Source organism: Montipora foliosa, unplaced genomic scaffold, assembly GCF_036669935.1.
Source record: "Montipora foliosa isolate CH-2021 unplaced genomic scaffold, ASM3666993v2 scaffold_449, whole genome shotgun sequence".
Classification (NCBI taxonomy): Eukaryota; Metazoa; Cnidaria; class Anthozoa; order Scleractinia; family Acroporidae; genus Montipora; species Montipora foliosa.
The window spans coordinates 497,501-505,000 of record NW_027179755.1 but is presented as its reverse complement, the minus strand read 5'-3'; the positions used below and the strand labels follow the sequence as shown (position 1 = coordinate 505,000).

The 7,500-nt window shown below is 37.5% G+C and overlaps 1 pseudogene; it reads right to left on the bottom strand.

Moving 5' to 3' along the window:
• The window catches only part of LOC137989267 (nitric oxide synthase 3-like), a 40,154-nt pseudogene extending 34,247 nt beyond the window's left edge, over window positions 1-5,907 (bottom strand).
• Between the last annotated feature and the right edge of the window lie 1,593 nt (window positions 5,908-7,500).

The window sequence follows — 7,500 nt, the reverse complement described above, 5'->3', positions numbered from 1 at the left end:
TTTTCAGACGTTCTAATAGTAAGAATTTAATAAAGAGACTGGATCAGTTCGATTTCTTTCCTTTGCAGTTTGTTTCAGTCGTCACCCTTGCTTTAGAAGGGAAATAACCGGTTAAGAAGGTAATACATTGACGTGAGAATAGAAGGGTTCCCAGTTTAATTTTAGTTACCAAAGTTCGTGACTTATGCGAACTGAAAAAAGCCCTTCCACACAATCTGGTCATAAAAATCTGGTCGTAAATTTGAAAACCGCGGTCGAAATGAATTGATAATAACGATGATCAACCAAAAGACCGCAAAATAACAAAATGATTCACCATAAAATCTTCGCATGAAACGTCAGCATGCACAATGGTGTGTTTACTTCGACATTACTTGAGTCTAACAGTTAATAAAGAGAGCGTATGTGAAAAAACTGTCTGTACTTTATTATCATTTCCATCTTGAAACCAGATTATTTTGGACTAGAAACTGACAATCTGTTTGAGGAAAACTCGAGAGAAGAGGGTCAGTTCTTGTGCACAGAGGAACGAAAAAACAGTTTGATAAAACTATCCTGGTAGACAATCTACCGTAGATAGTTCACTTCGTTGCCTGGATAAATGTCGTTCTCTTGCCTACAAAAACTAATTATTCGAAAAAACTAGAAATGTCATCTGTTTTCACGTTTGAATCCCAAATGATTCAATGAATTATCGTTCGTCTGTTAGTTGCAAAAAATTCAGCGAAATTCGGAACGCAAAAATGTGAAATTACTGCACATGTTATTGGACTCACCAAGTATGAAAAATTCTCCCCCGAAAAGCACCACAATGTGTCCAATGTGGCTGACTTTAGCGGCGCGATCTTGCTGAAAGCCCCTCAAGAAGTGATTTCGTCCGCGGTTAAAGTGTTTGTAAACGATCTAAATGGAAAATATGGTTTTTATATTAGAACCCAGATATCAAAATGGTATTATTATCTGTACTTGGAAATTTGTCACTTATAAGTTTCATTTGAACTTCACTTCTTACTCGTTAATGGCACAAGGAAGTAAGAGATGTTAAATGCAACATGGTCTCTTGAACTGTCTTGCATTCAGGGGAACAAATTAGGCCTAAATTAACGTGCTAAAAATTAAGATCAAACATAAATATTTCATAAGAAAGAGAATGTTCAAGAGAAAAAAACTGACCACTTTTTAACATAAATCGAAACTGCATACGTTCTTTCAAAACTGCTAAATTTAGCACTGAAGATATAGAAGATGAAATTTTCCACTTTAACAAAGTGTCTTTCGTATAAAAAGGCTACCGCTTTTCAAGAAAGAGATATTCAACACTAGCACTAAGACATGAGTTTCTCTCGTGGAATAAAATCCCACATGTACTTGCTGCGGCGGACAAAAAAAAATCGTTGCTTGCACTAATCATTCAAAAAATATATATATATAAATAAGTAAATAAAGGAAAGTCAGTTAAAAGAAAATATATTTTTGTGAAGCGGTTTCAAAAGTCTCTATAATGAAAATTTCAAAATGAAAATATTTACTACCAAAGGCTAATATGGGTAAATGGAATGAACTTGAAATTCTTAATTTTGGTCGGCAAAAAGTAAAACTTTTCGTTGCGGTTGTTTCTCGTGAGTCTAGCAATTACCGAATTACACAGAGCATAAAATGCGATGAGCGAAATGCATTACTTCTTGTGAAAATTGCATTCTAGAAAATTGAAAAATTACATTACATGTAACAAAATCAAGGGGCCACCGCTTTTAAGGGCGAGAACAATTTCAGCAAGTGCTTTATAGGCAAACGGCTAATCGAACCATGGCAATGTGTTCTATAGGGATCCATCTTCGCCAAACGCAAGCATATTCTTTTATGATTTTCTTCCTTTCTACATAAAGAACTAATTAAATTTCCATTAACTTGAACATTGTAACCTGTTTGAATAATTTCGTACCAATATGACGAAAAACGTTTTCTCTTTGCTGTTAAATACCGCTATCAAGATTTACCCGGCGACCATGTTGACAAGAAAAATAGCGTACTGTGCATCTCTAATAACGCTTACCTAGGTTAGACGTGGTATTGCTCGAACAGGTTATCGACTCGTGAAGAAGGTGCATTGATCTTAAGGACAAAATAGACTCAATCTTTATGTCCACTCACAGCTAATTGAACACTTGATTTTAATAAAAATTGATCAGTGTCTCGACATAATACACAGAAACGAAGCAACGATTGGGCAGAAACCAGTGCTTTTTCATTCTGCGGACAAAACACATTTTCTTTCAAATATTCTCAGGTGTTAATGAATTCAATCTCACGGCGATTCTCATATAAGCGTTGTTTAGAGATATATGTGCCTCACTGAATGGCCACCATCTTGGATCAAGCAAGCTTTTGGTTTACACGAGTTTCGTAAGTTGCTTAATTGAGCACCCGACTTGAAGATCTTTCCATGATCATTGAAAAAAATTGAAAGAAAAATAAAATAGAGTTACAAGCGTAGTTGAATGACCTCGAAAATGGAAGCTACAATAGTTGCCAGAGCCACCGCTGAAACCCGAATCCTCAAGGTTTCAAATGCAGCGACGGAACCAAACGACGGCCTGATTGCGTCTGTAGACGTACCTAGAGTATAAGCAAACGGAAGTGGCAAGTTGAAGTGTGGCGTTTTCTATTTTAAATTTCTTTGGCGTTACCACATTTGCATTGCTAAGTGTCTATTTTTATAGCGATGTTTGGAAGGGTCAGGACGCAGCTATTGGAACGGCTCTTGTAATTCGCCCCGGAAATAGGCGTAAAAGAAAATGGAGCCTACTTCTTAGACACAAGACAACTGCATCCTTACCCTGCGAGCAGAGTCTCTTCGATCTTCCTACTGTAGAAAAGTCGGGAAGGGGAAGAAGACTCTGCCACCTCGACCTTCTTTGATTTGCCGCTCGTCCAAAGAAATGCATGAGTAGGCAGTCTAGTTTCGACTGATCAACAATTGTTTAATTATCGGCCATGATCCATCGCGGCATCAATATTTTTTAAAATTAACTGTCTAAATTCCCATGAGTATTTCCTCTGTATGTCGGTTACAGAAACTAGTCTGCCTGAAACGTAAGAATTTTTCAATAAAAAATGAAATGGCAATGTCAAAGTATTATTAACTATCTCGAGTTTCCAAGGAAATCATTGTTTCCTTGGTTGTCGTGTGTTTGCCAGAGTTGTTCGAAAATATCCCGGCTGTTTGTTTTGTGGTTACTGGTCACGCGTTACTGACACCGAATGCATTTGGGTTTTTAATGCATGCTCAAGCGAAATGTGGAGGCGGCTGGCAGAGTCTTCTTCCTCTTCCCGACTTATCTAGGAAGATCAAAGAGACTCTGCTCGGAAGGTACTGCATCCTATACCGTTCCATTGAAAATAGAGCTGTGTGGTAGCTACCCTAGAATACGGAAAGTCGACTTTCACTTCCACTTCTGATTTCCACCCGTTCTATGTTCGTTACAATAATTATGTTCAAACAAGACGCCTGGGTGGCATTTACTCCGGCCATTCAGGGAGTGAGTGGGCACGCAGTTGATTCATGTATTCAAACAGGTGCACAAAAATTACAGGCCATACAACTTAAGTGGGTATACACTCCAAACCACAGGCAGATTTGAAATAAAACTGTTGTCGAAAAAATGTTTCTTGTACATGCAAGCCGCAAAGCTCGGGAGAACAAAAGATTCCTGACGATGCAGATTTCTGTTGATCATAAAAGTTTGTTTTTTTCTCAATTTCTACTCCAAATAGGTTTCATAAGAATATCAAGGAGTGGAATTTCACCGTTCTGTTTAAACTCAATGGTGAATTTAATGTTGTTGCGTCTTCCATTCAAGTAATGTAAAAATTCAAAGCATCGACGGTTTTCGTTATTCAGACCTGAATGGGAGACGCAACAACATTAAATTCACCATTGAGTTGAACAGAACGGTGAAATTCCACTCCTTGATATGCTATGCTATATAGGGATGTAACAGACTTCGGTCTTTACAATTCACGATATCTCGCTGGACTTCATTCAGTAGTGATGTTTAACAAGTAAAGGCCCCTGAGGCTCGTCCGCCATACGAAGAAGATATCTTACTGAATTGAAATTTCACCATAACCCAAGGTAAAAGGTGTCTTGCCACTCATTCTCCACTTTGTGGTCTTGGAAATACATAATTGAATAGCGCTTTTGGGAAATCTTAAACCTAATTCATTCCACTGAAATCAAAACGGCCTATGATACTATCAAAACCGATATTCAGTAAAAAACAACCTTAAATGCAATTATACAAGCTGCGTTACCGTAAACACAATTGAGGCAACAATTAGGAGATAAAAATGTGCTGATAAACCGGGGAGTGGCATGGAAAACATCAGCCAAATGGGCGGATTTCAGCTTGTTGTTTTGTTTCAAAACAAACCCTGCGAACGGCCTTTTTGTACAATACTATCGCCTTTGTGTCAAATAATATAAACAATTGAAGATGTGATTTTTCCCTCAGGTTTGTGTATTAAAAATAAATTAGTTGAGAAAACTGAATTCCCATTTTGCTCTTAGGTCAAGGGTTAAAGTGTACACCTTATTAAAATACTTATAATGCTTGGTGTATTACAAATATAATATTATTATTGCAAAAAAAAAAAAAATGAAAATGTCATTTGAAGTGCTTTTTTCTCTGTGTTTTACACGACAGCGATAAGAAATCCGATAGCGATAAACTAGACTTCAATGGGATGCTGAATCCATTTATAACACGCGAACTTTTGCATGTTATCAAATCAGGCGGCATTTGATATTTCGCATTTGGGCTATATTGACTCAAAATCACTGAGCGCATTAAAAAAAAAACCCTGTATGACAACTTGCACTTCAAAGGAATCAGCGAGCTATTTCTCTCGAATTACATCACACCAATCAAAGTTAATTAACACGAAGCTTAAAGCTTTACAGCTATTCTACTGAATAAACATAAATCATAATACTAACTGAATAGGTGAATAGAATTTCTAGAATTGTAACGACCTTAGAGTTTTCGAGGGTTCGAATTGTACCCTTTTCATTCACGATAAACTCCGCCATTTTTGCAAGAGTGAGATAAATGCAGTGTTATATGAGCCTATGATATCAAAGGAGTTACGAAATCTATCCAAACTTTGAATGATGAATGTACAGGCCACACATTATATCAGAAAAATTGCCAGTAATCGCACTTTTAATTTTCCTTACCTTCATCTACCGATTATCGCGCATCGCTTATCCCCTTTTCAAAATGGCGAATTTCGTTCTGGGGCCATAACCACGAGTCACCTGCAGTGCTCGTAACTTCGTAAAATCAAACCTTAAACTCCAGCGCTGAGGAGGAAATCAGTGAATTTGTTATTCGGCATACCTAGACGACAATAGACAAAAAAAATGTTGTCTCACCCATCGATTTGCGCTGGCAGGCAGAAATTCAGTGTTTTTTTTACGGCACACACAGCTTTTAACTACGGGAAGTGAAACACGAAAACTGGGATCACAGAAACGGTGCCGGCCATCACGATCTCATGACATGATTTGCACAAAGGTGATTAACATTTAACACTTGTATGAGCAAGGTATTAAAAGAAAAACAAATCGTGGTTAATCTGTCAAATACACAAACTATAATGAAACTTGTCACAAATGTCACAATAATAATTATTCTTAACGACTTAGTAGGCCAAACGCCAGCATTCATTACAACAAAGCGGAATAACGTTCTCCTAAAAAATTACCGTCTTACTAACACATCCATCAGTTGGTTTCCAGAGGATTATTAATGCCCTCAAAGCACAGAATTATCGCATCCTTCCCTTTCTGTGAAGCTACAATACCAAGGAAAGCCCAATATAATTATATTTAGGCCTTTTTTCTCGAAATTATAGGTCAAACGCGCACGGTCATGTTTCAAAGACCGAGCTATGTAAGTTGGTTGAAATTTTGCGTTTTTCAACTGAATCCGAATACCAGGTACGTGTGATATTACAAAACTAGCTTTGCATCAAGAACGATTTACAGGTGCGGAGCATTTTTACTTGGAGATGATTTTTTTTTTTTGGTCTGCACATTTTTACGGAGATCGTTCGCGTCCTCTTCGTCGAATCAGAAAATTTTCTTGCGGGTTCATATTAGCAATAAGACTCAAATTTGTAGTCTCGAGGTCCCCCTTGAACTTTTCGTCAATTAAAGCTCATGTGGGGAAATCTTTTTCAATGCAAATATTCTTACGTTGTAGTCGAAAGATACCTCTGCTTCAGTCCCAAAACAAAGGTGAAAAAATGGGTCATTTCTTATCGGTCCTAAAACACTTTGGACTGAGCAACGTGTAACTGTTTGGCCAAGGTCGTGAACAGAAAATCTTTAAAATCGACCGCATTTGGTATCACCAAACATCTTTTATCGTTGTTAATACTAATTAAAAGCGTGAGTGAAATGTTGTAGGCGATATGCAAGCCCACAACAGTACATTTCATCCAATGAGCTTGAGTGTTATTATCTCCATCCCTTATAATACTATTTACAGTGGGCAAGAAATGACAGCACGTCTTTGCTGTTTCGGAAAAGGTTCGTTACATACTGTTTAAAAAGTCAATATTTGTGGAGACAAAAAGTGATCTGAAAAAGTCTTTAAAAGACAAAAGATGCTGTGAAATCAATGGTGTGGCATGGATGGCAATTTTACCACGAAAAACAACAATAGGAAAACAATGACAATTTAGCTTGGCTTCTTAACGAGAGTACTGAATTATTTCCAAATTAAATTGGTTCGTTGAAGCGACTTTCAATAAAGCTATTGCGCTTCACAGATGAATAATAATGACTCCAATTTAACTAAGCAAATACAGTTATTTATTACACTCGGAAAAAGAGGTCAGTCGACCAATGATATAACACCACTTAAACATATATAAAGTTTGCCAGACGTCTACGCTATAAGGAATAATGAATAATAAGGAATTTTTTTTTCGATAATAGGAAAAGTGCTTTATTGACTCTTAGACTATTTGGAATAGAATATTCATTGGCCCCTGATTTGACTAATTTCCCTCAGCGACTAGAAAAGTTGAGTCAAATTTTCTTGGCAACAAGCGAAAGGATGACTGAACAACCAGACTGGCAGGATTCGAACCAAACTGTCAGCTTATCACCGGCGCATTATGCCACTCACCATCAATGGCCGAACTTATACTGGAGGCGAATAGGCTCGTCTAAGACGGATAATTCGTCTACAGTTCGTCTAAATATAAATCCAGTGTTTAGACGAATTATGGACCAAAATTCGCCTTCGATTGATTCGACTGTCAACACCTTTGTAAGACGTCTCGTTTCCAGTAACAATCCGACCACTGGTGCCATTAACGAATTTTTCGGACGCATGACACCATTGGGACCGAAGACCAGTGGGGTTGTTTGTGCAAAAATACCCAAGATAAACAACATGGCTCTGCAGGAGTTCTGGTCGTTTA